A 17372-nucleotide genomic window follows, 5' to 3' on the forward strand; every position below is an offset into this window, starting at 1 on the left:
TTAATACTTAATTTGAAGTAAGTAAATAAAAGAAAATCAAACAGTTAAGCACTGAATTCAGACAGCTGGAATTACAATTTGAGGTACTACACAATTACGTGTAGTGTTATGACTGTTGAAGCAGCTCAGTATGACTGTGGAATTACATCCATATTGTACTGTTCTGCAACTTATGGTTTACATCCAAAGCCAGTGTTCAGTGTCAGTGCAGGAAATAACGCAGCAGAACGTAGTGTGTGTAATGTGGTGTGGAGATCGAGATGGGGGGGGTGAGCATGTACAGTAGCACATAATACTTTCATGTAGGAGAGCGGGTCAGTTTGCGTTACAAAGTCCACTTCTTTACAAATACGGGTGGGCTGTAGTTTGTATGTTCGTGGAGGCTGTAGTTGCTAAAGGTTTCGTAAGGTTCACTTGGGTGTATTTCTTTAGCATGCTTATGGCTTCAGGGTAAAATCTGCACAGCTGTTTTCTAGACAGCAAGGGACTAAACGCTTTGTGGTTTAGGCGGGTTAAATTGCTGTTGTTGCTTTAAGCCCTCCTCCCACACTGCTTCTTGTAAATCTTTGGTATAGGTGGGAATTAGTAAGCATGGCCCACTACGTTACTGCTGCTATCTATTGCAATGAAGTGGAACCAGAAGCCATGAAATACCCACACAAGGCTGTAGCATAACAAAAGTTAGAAACTGAATGTTTCCTCTCTATAATGTATCTGCTCCTATGTGGGGATGGGGATGACTCATTCGGCCTTTATAGGTTCATGTTTTTTTCCCAATGATGATCCTTGATAGTGAAGTTTTTGAGGAACTTGAAGTTGTTGATGTAACCCAGTAGAGAATTGGACTCTATAAGATGTCAGTCAGTCAGAATCAGTGTCATCTTACTCAGACTTTGTTCTTATTGGTTATATCAGGCAATGCAGGCTTCTGATTGGAGAAGGGAAATAAGTCCCACCCCCTCCAGGTAGAAGTTCAACAATACAGAGTAGAGGAAATAACACAAGCAGATGAATGACAAAGGATATAGCAAGCCACCATTGAACCCGATCACCTCCTTACCTCGAGGAGTTGGACTGAGATCACCTTTTGCCCCAAAGGGGAGACCATCCATTCCTTCACTCCCATCACTTGAGTACACCAGTGTGGCGGGACTGTTAAAGCCCCTCATCTTATTACTTGATTTGTTTGACAAACCTAAGAGCAATTTGGAACTGAAACTGGATCAACACAACCCTATCTGACTGAAGCTCGCTGAACTGACCACAACAAAGGAACAAAGTTGAACTTAAATGAATGGACCAAATATATCCTGAACTCTGTTACACTTCCCAGACATTTTCTTCCTTTGCAAGTAAAATGTGTTAAGTAACCATTTTCGTGGGATTTATGTTATGTGTTCAAACTGTGAAGCACTGTCAAAACAGTTTATTGTTGCACTGAATGCATTACTTACACTATCCACCAGTTAATTAACACTAAAATGTCAGTTAAGAGAGGAAACTTTTTTGTTTTGCTTTCTTTTCTACAGAAGTCTTTAATATAATTTAAGTTGAAAGTACCCTCTGGCTCCAGTTGCTTATTGTGTCTTCTCTATTGTGCCTCTTTCAACCCCTCCTACGGACTTAGATAGTGGTCCTAAATATATCTCAGTACCCTGTGAGTTGGGTTGCACTGACATTCAGCTCTTTTCTCTCAGGAGAGACAGATTGTTGTCTGCACTGCGCCTCATGTTGTCTCAAATCTCCTGCAGGCTGACTCATTACAGTCTGCAAATCGGTGCATCATTTCGGTGTCATCTGCAAACCTTCAGCTGCCACAAGTATCACAGGAATATGGTAATTTTGCTTCACAAAAGGAAAAATCTGACCAGCGACAATAATGACAGAGGATAGAGAATATATAATATGCAGGACAATGGGGGGAAAGCCAGCGTTCTAATAGAGAGATCGAGGCCTCAAGCCAACAAATCACTCATCTACAGTGGCCTCTTACAATGTGTGATTTAGTAATTGACATTCCCCCTCTCATGTTGATCCTGGCTTCTGACTAGCAGTTCACTCAGCAGTATTCACACCATCCAATTCCTAAAAGATGCATTTAATCAGAATCACTTTGGCGCCGTCTGAAAGGCTCTGACGATCAAATGGGGATGCGAATAAGCTTGTCAAATTTGTGAACATAGGCATTTGTTGATATGGTGGGGTTTTTTTTGTCTTTTGTCCCTTGCCATATTTTTTTCTTGAAGCTCCCTATGTCTTAAAGATGTATAGTTGCACCCAGCAGCCTAGTCTTTATCTAATCTTTTGTAACCATGACTGACAGTTTTGTTCCATGCCTGCCAAAGAGAAATAGTTTGAAAGAGTCACAATTTTCTCTGCATTTGAGAGTTTCTCTAATGCACAGCTCCATAGCCAATTAATTGGGATGGATAGAAAGATTCTTTTTCTGCAACATCACAACCAAAAGATCTTTTAGATGTTCAGCAGTTCCGGAGACGAAACGATGATTCTGCACAGTCAATCATTGATCATCATGGAGCAACTGCAGACTGTCTTAAAAGATTACAGTGCAGTCTTATGATTTATAGCTATACTTTTCTTTTTGTTGCTTCAAGCCATCCAGCTTGTTTTCACAACACATATTATATTGATCCGTCCCAGAAGAGAAAGATGAAAAATAAACTTTCTTGTTGTAGAGATGGCATCTACAGTACGTCTTCACTGATAAAGCTCCAAGACTTTGGAATAGATGCAACACAACGCTTGTTTATTGTCAAGCAGAAATGTTTGGGAGGACATCAACGCTCCATGCTTGGCGCTCGCAGACTGACACTTTTAATACTACTGCCAGAGAGGAAATATGGTAGGTGACCTAACACGGAGGCTTAGTACTGATGGTCACAATGAGAAGGCTCAGTGTCAAAGCCATTATACAAGCCTCTGAGAAAATACACACACAAATCAACCTCTGCCAGCATGCCAAGATTCTTGACTCCACAGACAGCCTTCGGGGAGATTTCCCTTTTCATCAGCTTTTCTCTTCTTCTTCCAACCAGAACCAGTTAAAAGATCAGGATTTGATATGCTGTCACTCATCTCCTGCCTGATTTGGATGACAGGCGGCTTCATGAGCTGCTGTGGAGTTGATGCAAACCGAGTAGGGAGGAAATTTCGAGGCTTCGGAAGATTCCCCACTGAGCAGAAAGGCAATCATTAGGAATTAGAAAGGGGAGGGGGAAGAGGGAAAATAGTTCAGGGGAAAGGGGAATAAATTTAATAGGGAGTCAATAGGTATTGATTTTTATGTAAATTTCTACACAGCAGAGGAGCGCCTGTTCGGTCATGGGCTATCAGGATCCAAAATAAGGCTAAAACAGACAAGGGGATATTACCCACTATTCACTGTGTCTGCTATTTTTCACTATTCTGCATCTTCCTCTGCCCGGCTACCTCTCCAGTCACTGACCGTTTCTCATTCTTCCTTTCTCTGTCTCATTCTCTTTCTCTCTCATTCTCTCCCTCCCTTCTCCATCCGCTTTGTATTACTGCCAAGCAGTCAAATGGATGTTGGCATATTTTAGAGCCCTGTTGTCCAACTCTCTCTCATGCGCAGGCCAAGTTTGTGGCTCAGCAGAGTGCAACTTGGCAGCTGACGAGACAAGCACACTAAAGCAATTAGCGCGGCCACCAACAGTCGCTTGGAGAACCGAGCGTCCGTTCCGTTCACGAGTCAAATATAGAGTATTATTTATATCCAAAGGTCAGCGCCCTCTCTGTCAGAGGATTTCAGATCTGTTAATGTGGGACGTTTACACTGCAGGCACACAAAACAAAAGAAGTCGAAGCAGAGTGATGTTAAAAGGGCAGGACTGTGACAGTGCCACCTCCCCCTGCAAATGCACACATACACAGCTGAGGTTGAAGCTGGGCGATGTTAAGAGATCAGGATTTTAACAACCTCCATCTCACACACAAGCAGACATACAGCGCACGGGAACGCACACCCGAGCAAAGAGATCAGTCAAAGCGGCGCGCTGTTAAAGGCGGCAGAGTATGACAACCTCAGAGGGGCTGACCGCCCTTGCTGTCAGTAAAGATGACCCTCATCTCACAGTCTTTGTTCCGAACAAGAGAAGAGGCAAAGCGGACAAAAATGACAGCGAAGCCTAAGAATAGTATGTGCTGCTGGGATACCTGAAAGTAGCTGGACTGTTGTGACATGCCTGGCATGAATGTACTATAAGGGTTTCTGTGCAGGTCAGCAGTGCATCGGTCCATAGATTGTCATTTCTGAGTCTGAGATTATGAGAGTTATGTGAAAATTAGCAACTAAGGTGTCAAAATTGATAGTTGAAGCAAAATTTTCTTTTCGTTTTTTCTTGACTTTCCATATGTAAAATGGTATCCCTTACTGGTTTCATAGTATTTTTCATCCCAAAGAGTAAGAACTTAGAGCTTACTATGAGGAAGGACCACTAAAAACACACAATTTAATACATGATGTAAAATTCCCAAATCCTCAGAACCTCTGCAGATAATTTATCATATTCCCTGACTTTGACATTTTCAAACATACCCCTGAACATTTCCTTGATATTCCAGCAGCCAATTCAGGCTAATACAGCTTTTGCTTTCTTTTATTATTTACGTACTGTTCAATAAATAACAAGCCTGATTTGTAGATTTTCTATGTTGAAAAATGAACGCCGCTGACACACCGAGACAGCATGTAGCCATTGAGTGTTGACATATCTCATCGCTAACTGATCTAAATTTGATTCTTCATGCCCACAGCGGCAAAAAAGGTGTGAACTTGACACCTGTGCACATCCCCAAGTGTCAGTGAATAAGGCATTAAGTATGGTTTATAGCTGGTTTGTGGCCCCTTGAGAACATCCATAAATGAGAGGGCCTTTTTTTTTAGTTCAGGTCTAAGTGATTATTGTTTCATTAAGGATGTCACCTGAGGGATTTGCTACATTTATAGTAGTAAATGTAATTACAAACACTTCTGTGTAAGTGTTTCTTATTAAAACGTGACCCAAGCATTTTATTCAGCTTCATCAAACATTTTAGGGGTTACACATCACTGACAAAATAATGTTAGATTAAGATTGTAAGTCTCTGCATTTCCAACTGGAGCATCAATCGCTAATACAACTTGTGATTTATGATGACCACTCTTTTCTAGTGTGCAGGGGCCTGGGGCGGACGATGTCAGTCAATACCTGCAATATTGCCTCATTTGCAGCAGCTGTCAAAGTGACTTACACCCGTGCACACGCATACATACACATACACACACACAAACACACCTCCCCCACTGTCAAAGTAAATTGGGTGCATGTTCTCTAAACCCTATTTATGGGTCTCCCATTGTTTTTCTTGATGCAGTGTCTGACATGTGGAAGAAAGGGCAAAATTCATCCACCCATCATCCGGGGAGAGAGGGAGAGAAAAAAAAATGTATGTATTTGAAACTGAGAGAGAGACAGAGATGGACGGACGGGACAAAGAAGACGGAAAGATTGAAACAGACTGGCAGGCATGAGAAAGAGATGGATGGTTCGAGAGACAGAGAGGAAGAGAGTGAGACAAACAAACAGACAGACAGAGGTATAGACTTCATGCTATGAACTCAGCCACCACTCCCCCCCCCCCCCCCCACCCTTCCCACCTCAGCTTCCTGTCACTCACAGCTGATGACAACCCCCAACCTGTCTCTGCCTCTGTCACCTCAATCACACAAGGACCTGATACTGTCATCACACTCTGGGTGCCATATCAAACTAGTACACTGCTATGTGTGTGTATATGTTTGTGTGTACCTGATTGGGTATGTGACCCCTTGCTGGGGAAAGAATGTGAATGTGTGTGCGCACAAGTGGCTGTTTGTGTGTCTGCAATATGACAAGCAAGCCTCCTTGAGAAAAGTCTGTCTGACTGTCGGTCTATCTGAAGAAAGCCTATGGATTAGGCCAGGCCAACAAATACACCTGCCGTAAATCTCCGTTGCTTACACCGGGACGGCGAATGCTTCGATCTCAGGGTGGCATTGAATACAGATCAAAATCTGTGATGTCGGATTCCAACTCTTTGCACGAACTCTCAACTCTCCAGATGATGTAAAAGTCCAGGAAACATGGTTGGATGATTGATACGGATCCATCGGTGAGAGGTTTTAAATGGATTGTGGGGTTTTTGATACATGCAGTATGTTTCTGGCATTAAACCTACAGGCATTAGTCAGTATTGCCCACATTCAGTACTTGATAATAATTGATGTTAAGAGAAGATTAGATTACAGCTCCATGTCAACAGTATTCAAAAACCTGTGTATTTTCAGCCTAACAAATAAAATTGTGGGGGAAACGCTAGGCCTACTTGTAACATTTTTATCTTTAAAATGGTTAACCTTGCATTAAATCATATTTTTGATGTCCCAATTTCTCATTTCACATCAAGCATGTAATGACAAAGTGACGCTCTTAGTGCCGAACCTACTGAGAAACAACATCCAACTTTGAGCTGCTTTCTCAGGCTGCTTTCAGACTGTATGTTTAAGTCTCACTGCTTTCATCAACTAGCTAACAAGTGCAGAGAGGACAAGTGTGCACTGCCTGCCAAAAGGAAAAAAAAAAAGAAAGAAAGAAAAGACAAACAAGATATTTTTTTCTGAAGAGTCTATAGATCAAACCAAAGCTAAAAGATAAATTATTGGACACATTTATCAGATGGCCAAAAAAGAGAACTCCAATGGGATGTTCATGCTATAGGCGACTGTTTACCATCATGTTAGCCATATCTAGTATTATACATAATAGATTTTAAGTGGTGACACACAACTTGCTGTCAGCTTTAATGCAGCAAGGACAGACATGGTTATAGGCACAAAGCACCTGCACAGTTAAACAGAATTCCATGAAGGAAGTGAATGAATGGCCCCCTCCTTGATCTCTACTTCTATATGTACTGAAACATTTGTGCATATACTTATCCAATCTAGAGTCATGAGTTCAGTCAGGTCTGGGGGCTGGGCCAATAAAAAAGGCAGCCGCGTTACATTCACCAGTGGACCCATAGGGTAGCATCTTAGATGCTTATGGAATGAGAGTCACTATGTGCAATTTCATTTTTTCATAGTCATCTTCTAACAGGGCTCTACTGGCTTAGGGGGGTAAACTTGATGATTGTACACCTGCCGTGACACTGACATGATGACACTCCAATCATGATGTAATAGGTCAACATTCTCCCACAGGTGTTGTAGGTGCAACTTGATGCCGCACTCTGTGTAAAGCCTAATCGACACTCTGCACCCATCAAACATCTCATTTCTGCCCCGCCTATCACCGGGGTCCTCTGTCAACGAACACATACAAGTCTTAACAGTGCACTTACACTGGAGGACTCTCACACAGTCAGTATGTCATTCAAAGCATCAACCAAGGGTAAAAGCACAATCAGCCAACAGTTTAGGCAGAAATAAAACACCAAGCCTCACCTGAGTACCAAGGGCTAATGCACACAGTGCTCTGTGCTCCAAAGCAATGGCCATTTCACCTCATCTAAGGGATGTGTTTCAGGTATAACCTTCAGTGGACCACCACCAAAAATAAGATAAATGAGCCTCACATAAAGCCAAACTAAGGCACAAAACGTATACCCAAGTACGCACATACCTCAAGCTTTGCGAGATCGATTTCACGCATTGTGTTCTGGAGTCCGTCACCTGAATGCAATACAAGAGCAAACTGCTGTCTGAACATTGCAGCCAGGGTCAATATAGCATGAAAAAACAAGAGAAAGTCGACCACTTGAGTTTGGGCTCACTTCCGCTCAAAATAACCATGATGACCAGTTTGACGAAACTCTAGCTCAGTGGTTCCCAACCTTTTTTTCCTTAGGGGAGCCCTATTTTACCATTGAGTCATAACTTTTTCTTTTTGATACATTGAGTGTTGTCTTTTCCCTGATGCTTAGCCATTGTTCCATGCACCCTTTGGTTGTTTTAACTTTGTACTTTTGTAAAGCAGGATAAGCCTATTTAGCTGACTGAACTTATTGAAGGCCTTGGCTGAGTTTACTAAACTTCCAGATGTCAGTGTTAGAGACACATGAGAACTCGTGTTAGTGACCAATCAAATCTTGTTGAAGGAAAACAACCTGTGTGATGGCTGTAACCCAATTAATCAAACTTTTAGAGAAACCATTGCTGCAGCCATAACCAAAATGAGTGGTTAGTTGTTTTTAGTGTGGTGTTCATTACTGCCTCTGCTCCTTTCAGTTGTTTTCACTGCTTCTCGCTTGGCTTCTGTTTGGACTGCCCCTCTGCACCTACCTAAGGCGATGTTCTTGCCCTATTGAAATCTATGCACATATTCAGAGAAATGTCCTTTCCTGCCTGTGCAGGGTGTCCCATTTTTTAAAATATAAGTTATGGATTTATTCATTAACTTTCATTATGTCCACTCGGAGTACACAAGAGGAGACAAGGAGGATAGGAGGAGCGTGTGTGTGTGTGTGTGTGTGTGTGTGTGTGTATGCTCGCGTACGGACAATGATGTGGAGGATTATGGCTAACCTTTAGTTTTGGCCATTTTAAGATGATTAATTTGCCACTGTGTTTTTAGCTGGAGGGCAGATGCAAGCAGAGAAAACTTATAATTGCCTCAGTGCTGCATACCCTTCTCAATGTCAAGCCTGATAGAGAGCCCTATTCAATAACGCCTAATCTAGTACACTGTAAAGAAAAACCTATAGAATCTACTCAATTAATGTGAAGTAACAATTTGCATTCAGTTTGTTTTGGTAGATTTCACCTAATGTTTTGAGTGAAGAGTATCTAAAGTTAACAGCTGTGACACACTAAAAGACATTAGGTAAAGTCTTACCTAACCTTTCTCAATACATTACACAACTAATTACTTAAGTGTAATTAGTTCTTAACTCTTGACTGTTAGTAGGCAATTGTTCATCTACTTAATTATTATTAATTAATCAATATGACTAATTAACCATTACTTATTCAAGGATGGTTAGCTGTACTTGAAAAATTATTGTCAGACACAGGAGACAATATTGATCATGTCAATTTCTTTTTAATCAACCAAATGTTTAAAAAGTAAAGAAAGGAGGTCGTTCTCCAAACACAAACACTGTCTTATGGTCATGCTATTAAAGGCTAATTTGTGGTAGGTCGCTCAACACGTTATGCTTTATGCTTCAGCAAAAGGTTTCAGTCATCTCCATGGTAACCAGACGCTATCCTCCAACCGGCTTGTTTAGTTACATTATATCATCCCGACCGGGACTAATTAAAGTGAATACAAGGAACTTTTAACTGGTTATGAAACAGTCTTATGATGTCTCTGATGCTTCTATATGACCTACATAAGCAAATGAGCCCATCAGTGAGAATATTGGCTGTTTCTATATAGTTATTCTAAATGCCTGCCACCGGGTCAGATTCCCTGCAAAATGAGACAAAATGATTTACAGCACACAGACTGGAAGACGAATTAAAAGCAAAACCCGAATGTTTGACCCCAGCATCCCTTTGTAATGTAGTAAAATTGCTGCTGCAGTAAAATTGTCATGTTGGAACAGACCACTCCCTTCAGGATAGAAATGTGTCATCATAGAATGAAGACATAGTAGAGACAACCTGACTCTAGGAGTGAACCATTCAGATTATCATGATTAATGTGTCCCCCATCTCTATCTTTCATGCACTTCTTGCATATAATGTAGGTCAAACCAATAAACCATCAATATCAAACATTAACTTGTCAGTGTTCCCCATCAAAGATTAATATTAATCAATATACAAGTAAACAGAAAATTGGAAATAAATGTCAACAACCCATGCAATATGTTTTCCTTGACTAAAATGTAGGTATTCTGAACCGTTCATTGCAGTTACACCATTCTACTTTACTAGCATGTTGGTAATTTAAAGTTCTGTCGATATGTGTCTTTTTAAAAAGGTGGACTGTGCCATACTCCATTGAATTCTGCAAATTAGTTTTTTCACTTTTGTGAAAAAAGTAAAACAAAAATATACCTCATCTACAGTATACAGGAGAGGATGCACCCCGGTACCAGCAGCTCCTCCTTTGGCATGCATCAGCTGCTGAAGACGTTGTGTGTGCCCATCACGCTGCAGCATGAACATCTCTTCCAGGGAAATTGTTGTTATACGTCGCAAATCCTCTTTGATCTAGTAAATGAGTAAAAGGACAACATAAGAATACAACAATTTTCTCAATGATACTCACCCATTCTAAAAGGCCTGAAACTAAGTTTAAGTTGTTTAGGGTAAGTTCATCTTAAATATTTTAGATCTATCACTGTTATTATCTACATAAGATAAACATACCTACCTAAACCTATACCTAAACCCTGCTGTCATTTGGTAGCTAGCTTTACATTGCTTTGTCTAACCAATGACAATATAGGATACTGAGTGACATAATCTGTAGTTGAGTTGGAGGGGGGCAGAAAAGTGCCAAAGGACCATGGGAACGGGAAAATTGTTGCCATGGGAAAGACTTCAACAAAGTATTACATCTCAAATGCATCTCAAAATCAATTTTTCTGCATGACAGTAGACATAAAAAAATTAACCCAATATATATATTATATATTTAACATTAGCTTTTAAAAAGGTGTGTTAGTTGGAGGCTGGTCCATAGAGGCAGAGGAGGTTGCTCGTCCTCTATTTTTTGAGAGGCAGGAGGGAGATCAAAATATAAAAAAGGAATATTTGATTGAAATAAACCATTACCAAATTTCAGTATTATTTATAAATTATTTTTTCTCTCTTCTTTGGAAAATATCCATTATTGAAATCTGGTTAAAATACTTCAACAGCAACACCTGCAGGGCAGGAGGAGAATGAGCAGTGTGTGTGAAGTGGTGGTGGGGGGCAGTGGGGGGGAGTGGGGGGCAGAGGAGGACGGGTGCCTGCTGTCCTCCGCAAGGCGGGATCTCTTACATCAATTTAATGTACTTAATTTTTTTCATGCTAATCTATGATTGGCCAAGACACGTAAAATGATGCTCCAAGGGAGGACGTCCTCTCTAACCAATCAACAACCAGAATGCAATATTGACATCACGTTGGCCCAATGACAGTTTCCAGGTTTCATCTTCAATTCTCTCCACTGTAAGGCAGAGTAGCAGCAGTAGATAACGAGCAGTAGATAGCTGCTTGCGCTAGCTAACGCAACAGTTAGCTTGTTGTAGCAACCTGAAGGACTCTATACATCCATGGAAGGACTGTTAAGGACTGTTGTTAAGCTAACAGGAGAATATATTTGGACTGTGCGCCGCAGCAGTGACAGGGCGCCACCAGGGAGGCTGGAGAGAGAAACAACCGGAGAAACAACCAGGAGAGTTAGCTTGTTTGTCATTGTTGCTAATGATATCAGACTGGTTAACCAGCAGCCACAAAGTTCTGTTAACTAACAAACAAGACGACCAACAGTCACAAATGGACGTTATGACATGGATACTTCATCTCCATGATAGAAAGAAGAAGACGTCAGATAACGTGAGTCAGATACAGCTTCTCTCTCTCTGTCTCTTTGGTTGCTAATTTCATCTCTGATGGTTAAATGTCTCTGTGGCTGTTGTGTGAGTTTATCTCCTTAACAAGAATGCAGCAGAGATGATATAATGTGTTGTGGGTAGTTTTCTTGTTGAAGTTACATTGAGCTGTCTGGACTCACTCATTCATTTGGAATTGATCCAGTTTTTAATTGAGTGGTTGTTCAGTCACCTGTTGATGTTGTGTGATTAGTGAATGAGTGTGCAGGAGGTCTGGCTGCTTGTTGTGACAATTTCTTCAGTTTGTTTTGAAGCTGAGTCGTCTATTGAATAATAAGCTGAAAGTAACTAGAATAACAAGTGTTAGCATGTCAACTTTGTAGACTATATTTTGTATGTGGTGCATATACAAATAAGATATATATAAGAGTGTGTAAGTCATGTATTTGATACATGCATTAATACTTTCTGATGTGAACCTTCACTTTTAGATCTGTGAATATTTTTAGTGTTCAGTCTTTCTAGTATTCAGCACTGATCCGAACCTGTATCACATTATAAGCTTTGTGGTACTTTATATATTCCTGTATAATAAGAAAATACATAGTAAACACATGTAAATCATGTGATATGTTGTCTGTTTTTGATGAGAACATAAATCTGTTATCACAATAGAACAATACTATAAATTTGAATTTCACTTTGTTGGTAAAATGACACATTCTGAGCCACTGCACGGCTAAAATGAGCACTTCTTTGTTTAGAAACAATATGTATATGCTAAATGTCTTTAAAGAAGCAGCCTTTTCACCACTCAGGGGTTTTTGTTTTTGAAAGTGATGATATAGTATGGTGCTGTTTGTTGTAAGATTCCATGTCGATTTTCCTCCTGTCCTCCCCAATTTTTTGAGTCACCAGCTGCCACTGATATATATATATATATATATATATATATATATATATGAGCCAGAAAAGCAAAAGAAGACAGAGTAGACGGAGGGAAAGGCAACAGAAGAGAAAGGAGACAAGAAGCAAAAGGAAGACGTAGAAAGGAGACAAGAACAGTGACGATCACAGGAAGAGAAAGTACGAAAGTTAGACAAGATGTGTGTGTGTGTGTGTGTGTGAGAGAGAGAGAGAGAGAGAGAGAGAGAGAGAGAGAGAGAGAGAGAGAGAGAGAGAGAGAGAGAGAGAGAGAGAGAGAGAGAGAGAGAGAGAGAGAGGTTTTTTTGTTTTGTTTTGTTTTGTTTTTTTCTTTTTACAGGAGCATCAAGATGTTGAAGTAAAAAATGACTGAAGAAAGAAATATATAAATTTACTGATGCCAAACATCAAATAAGGAAGAGGGAGAGGAAGACGAGGAAGTGGACCCTGGAGGCCATGAAACAGGCCACGGGAGCAGGTGGAAGCAGCCAGGCTCACTTTCAGGCAGGCTGCCAAACAGTTTGGGGTACCAAAGTTCAGCCTGACTTACTGAGAGAGTGGAAGTGTGGCTTTTGGCTGTGTCCATGGTCAGAGGCCACTTCTCGCCCCTGAAGATGAAAATTTTTGGTGCAGTGCTGTTTGTATTCTGCCAGTGATGGGTTTCCACTGATAAAGCCTCAGGTCCTGGCTGCACGCAGACAAACACAAGGCTGCTCTTGGCCAGATGTGGTGGATAAACTTACGTGAACAGATCATTGCCTCACTGCCCAGACCCCAGACATCACCAACCGTGGGAGGGCATCCTGTGCCAAGACGGGGCTCATCAATGAGCACTTCTGGCTCCTCACTGCCACCCTGGAGGAGTATGGGTTGAAAGGAGAAGCCCTGTCTACAACTGCAACGAGACAGGGCTTCAGGCGGAGGACGGTGCTGTGAGATGGGAGGCCTTGCTGTCTCTTCTGGCCGGAAGAGACAGAGAGCAGCAACAGGCCGAAAACACAAGCCCGCCAGCCACTCACCCTGCCTGGGGGCTTCCGTCCCAGCTGCAGAAGAAGACTGCGACTAGACAGGGTTTCAGTTGGACTCTGTGAGAAGAAAGGTCATCGTGCTCCTGGGGACCAGACATGTATACAGGCATGTATACAGGCATGCCGAGGGAACCGGAGACCACATCACTGTCCTGGCCTGCTCCAGTGCATGTGGGGAGGATGATCATCTATAAGGGGGGATATCCAGGGGTCCCCGATGCCCTCTGTGGGAAGTCACTGGCGGGGAACCAGGATAGTGATAGCTGTTAAGGAAGTGGTTTGTCAGGCACCTCCTGAAGTTTGCCGCCCAGGAGCATCCGCTGCTGCTCGTCATCAACAGACACCAGTCCAACCTTGCTTGAACACAGCCGAAAAAAACACCAATCGAATTTTTCAGCAATAACTTGTGACTATATATGGTATCTTTGTATCTATTGTAAGACACGTGGCAGTGCTTCTGCTGAGCCAGATGAGTCACATTTGCTTTTACAGAGCTGGTAGTGAACAGTCTGGAGATGGGCATCAGTCAGTCTAGATCTGTGTTTTGACTTATTGAAGTTCATAGCAGAGAACAGTTTTTTAAAGGAGAAAGAGATTGCAAACATCAGGAAAGTGGTTGTCGTCAGTGGCATTGCACTTTAAGGGAGATCTGCATTAGCTTCAGCCTCAAGCCGTTGTACTTGCCTATCAGTCAAGCTTCAAAATTGCTGGATCCTACACTTCCCATAATGCAACTTGATAGAGTCTTTCAGTAGACACAGTTTTCAAACCAGTTTATAATACAAGCTCTCTTTTCAAAATGTGTACTCTCCAAGCCCAAACTGAGATATTTATGATGACATCACAGCCACAGAGGACAATATATAGCTATTGCCATAGTATTAGTACTTCCAATGACAAGCAACCTGACTTTGATTCTTAAAATTGGTGTTCCCCTTTTTTCAACACAAGTGAGAAAGTTTGACAATATTATATTAATACTGTTTCACTTGCTTCAGAATATAAATAAGGAAGGATAAAGTTTTCTAACAAGCATGTCGACCTACAAAGTTGTCATGGCTGCAACTTAGTAAAACTTTAATCAGTAGCAGTGACAGTGTAAAAGCAGTCTGCTGTATGCGCTTGTTTCTTCTGCACTCTTTGTTCACAACAGACACTTTAATTGCCAGTATATTCCAATTAAGAAAAATACATTGTAATGCATGATATCATAAGTCTTATTAATATGTGGATCTGCTTCAGCTAGTGTGACATCTCCACAACATTGGCAATTAAAAACAGCAACAATATAAATAATACCAGTACAGCACACATTGTATCCATCCTTACCCATGCTATTTTATCCTCGTCTTGTTGCACTCCTCTTGTGCAATCCTTGTCCTCATTTGCATTTTAATTCCTGTGCTTGTGCAGCTCGGCGTGGCTAATCCTGTGCTAACCTAAATGAGGCCTGTGTTCTCAACTAAAGAGTGTGTGTTCCTGTCTCGGCCTTGCCGCTTCACTCCTGAAAACCCTTTTTTCGTTCCTGTCAGAGACGCACACGTATTTCCCACACACGTGAATACACTCGCACACGCAGTCGGGCACGTAAGCTCGAACACACAGACAGACAGGCAGACACACATATTTATCAAAAAAAAAAAGCTGGAAATCTTTATTTCCCTCTCAAATACACCATATAACCCTGTTTCTTTTTTTTTCCTGCAGCATCATATCTTGGTGAAGAAGACAAGATAGCCAATTAAATCAATCCTCGCTCCTTGTGTATGTGCTATGCAAATACTCCTCTGCTGCTAAAGGGAAGGAAAGGGATGACAAATTCTGGCTCTCATCTCTCTCTCCTCTACCTACAGTAAAAAGGTGCTTAGATGGAAAGAGGATTACAGCTTTGCTACCCACCTGAGACGCCTGTTGGGTGCTTTTTTTGTGTTTGTGCGTGAAAAGCCCTTTTACTAAACTGCTGACGAGCCATGGCGAAATGCCGAGACAGAGTGAGAGAGATGCAAATTGTGCTGTTGGTGAGTGCATCCTGATTGTATTTAGATAATGCTTAACACAGCAGCTGTTCATTTAGGTGTGAACGTGCGTGCGATATAGTGTGCGTACGGACGCGTGCATGCGGGCAGGCAGGAGTCGGTGTGTGTGTGTGTGTGTGTGCACCCAGGTGTAAAAGCATCTTCTTGTGTGAGGTTTGTGTTTGTTCACATATGGGTGGTGTATTTGTCACCAACCTCTGCTGCTTTAAAAGCTCTCTGCTACCATTTTTCTATCCCCACGTCCCAGGCTATGCATTTTTAGCAACCCCCCCCCCACCCCCCATTCATATTTAGTCATCTTTTAAGAACGTCTTACACACTGTATGTGACTATCTTTTCCCAGCCGTTAGCTGACTCTGACCTAATAAAGACTTATAGGGGTGCTCCACTGATTTTACATGTCAAAGCCAATTTACTAGTCACTTGGTGCAGCACACAAGCTGTAAAAACAGCTGTATAATGCCTTCTGTGATTCTGGAGGAGCTTTTTAAAGTCTGAGAAAGTCCTTAGAAATGTCATATTTTTAACAGAAATCTTGTGTCACAAACCAGCGACATGGAATTTGAAAGATGCAGGCTTTTACCGGGCGAGAAGGGTCTAAAGAAAGATGCTTTTGAGTAGGGTTTTTTTTTTTCTAGTTTACAAGTCCCTGAATGGTTGAGCACCACCATACTTACCCGACTGTCCCTCTCTCTATACACCCAGGCGCTGTCTTAGGTCAATGAACACTACAGCACTAGATGTACCAACAGTCAAGACAACAGAAGTACAGGCAGCCTTCTTTTATTATAGAGCAGAACAGCTTGCCCATAAATATCCAGCATGCAACTTCAGTGAATTCCTTTTTTTGTTGAATCTCAGTGAAATATATATATATGCATTTTTTAAAATCTATATAAAGTACCTTGAGATGCATTTCATATATGAAAGGTACTATACAAATAAAGTTTATCATTAGTATTATGGGAAGTGTAGGATCCAGGGTGTCCATACCAGAGACTAAAAGTGAGTCTATTTTGACTTTTTTTGTTGTTGTTGTTGTTTTTTTCTGTTAATCTGCCTCTCCATAGTACCTCTCTTAGAGAGAATACAAATCTTAAATGCTTGGTTCATATATACTTGGAAATGAACCATGCTGGAAACAAAACATGGAAACCAGTATCTTTTGGGGCTTTATCTTATGAGTCCCCTCGAACACATTGATGCATTTTCTTCCTTATACAACATTTGCTAAGCCGATTTTAAAATCACGCATTGTTTAGATCCATCCATCGTGCGTGTGCATTTGTGTCCCCATGACAATGCACTATAGAAACAAAACAGGCACCAGTGGTAAACACATTCCTCCATATCGCTTCTAGTGGTCCAAAACTCCACAGGGTACCTTGAATGCCCCATAGTGTGAATCTAAAGCCTGGATTTCACGCTTGTCTGTGAAGTCATCTATTGAGAAAAACAAAAAAACAAACAAACAAAAAACTAAACTATGTTTTTCTTGAACAAAGAGCACATATTTGTCAAATAGCAAAACAGACCAAGGCCATGATGAATTATCACATATATACAGAAACATAGTGTTCTTTATATGAGTTTCATGCTGAAAATATGTCATTATCCAAACACTGGAGATAAATGGATAATTATGACACCAGTTCTGAAACAAGAATAGTTTTTTTGAACATATTTAATTTTATGGTTTAATGTCAGTCATGATAAATCAGACATGGCACAGGTTGAAAGTAAAGTTATTTAATTTTCAGTGCCAGGTGGTAAAATAAATTAAAGCAAGACAAAAATAATAGTTCTGTAAATTAAATTTTCATTTCATTAA

At 41.1% G+C, this 17372-nt stretch overlaps 1 long non-coding RNA gene across 2 annotated transcripts in view; it reads left to right on the top strand.

Moving 5' to 3' along the window:
* The window catches only part of LOC122976305, a 214338-nt gene that overhangs the window by 83847 nt on the left and 113119 nt on the right, over positions 1–17372 (top strand). The window contains exon 6 of one of the 2 annotated variants that reach the window (XR_006400898.1): positions 5395–6370. The exons of the other annotated variant lie outside the window; for it this stretch is intronic. This is a non-coding gene — a long non-coding RNA (uncharacterized LOC122976305). Of the gene's footprint in view, positions 1–5394; positions 6371–17372 lie in introns of those variants that run through there. 2 annotated transcript variants of the gene reach the window in all.

The sequence above is a fragment of the Thunnus albacares genome, chromosome 24 (assembly GCF_914725855.1).
Source record: "Thunnus albacares chromosome 24, fThuAlb1.1, whole genome shotgun sequence".
Taxonomy (NCBI): domain Eukaryota; kingdom Metazoa; phylum Chordata; class Actinopteri; order Scombriformes; family Scombridae; genus Thunnus; species Thunnus albacares.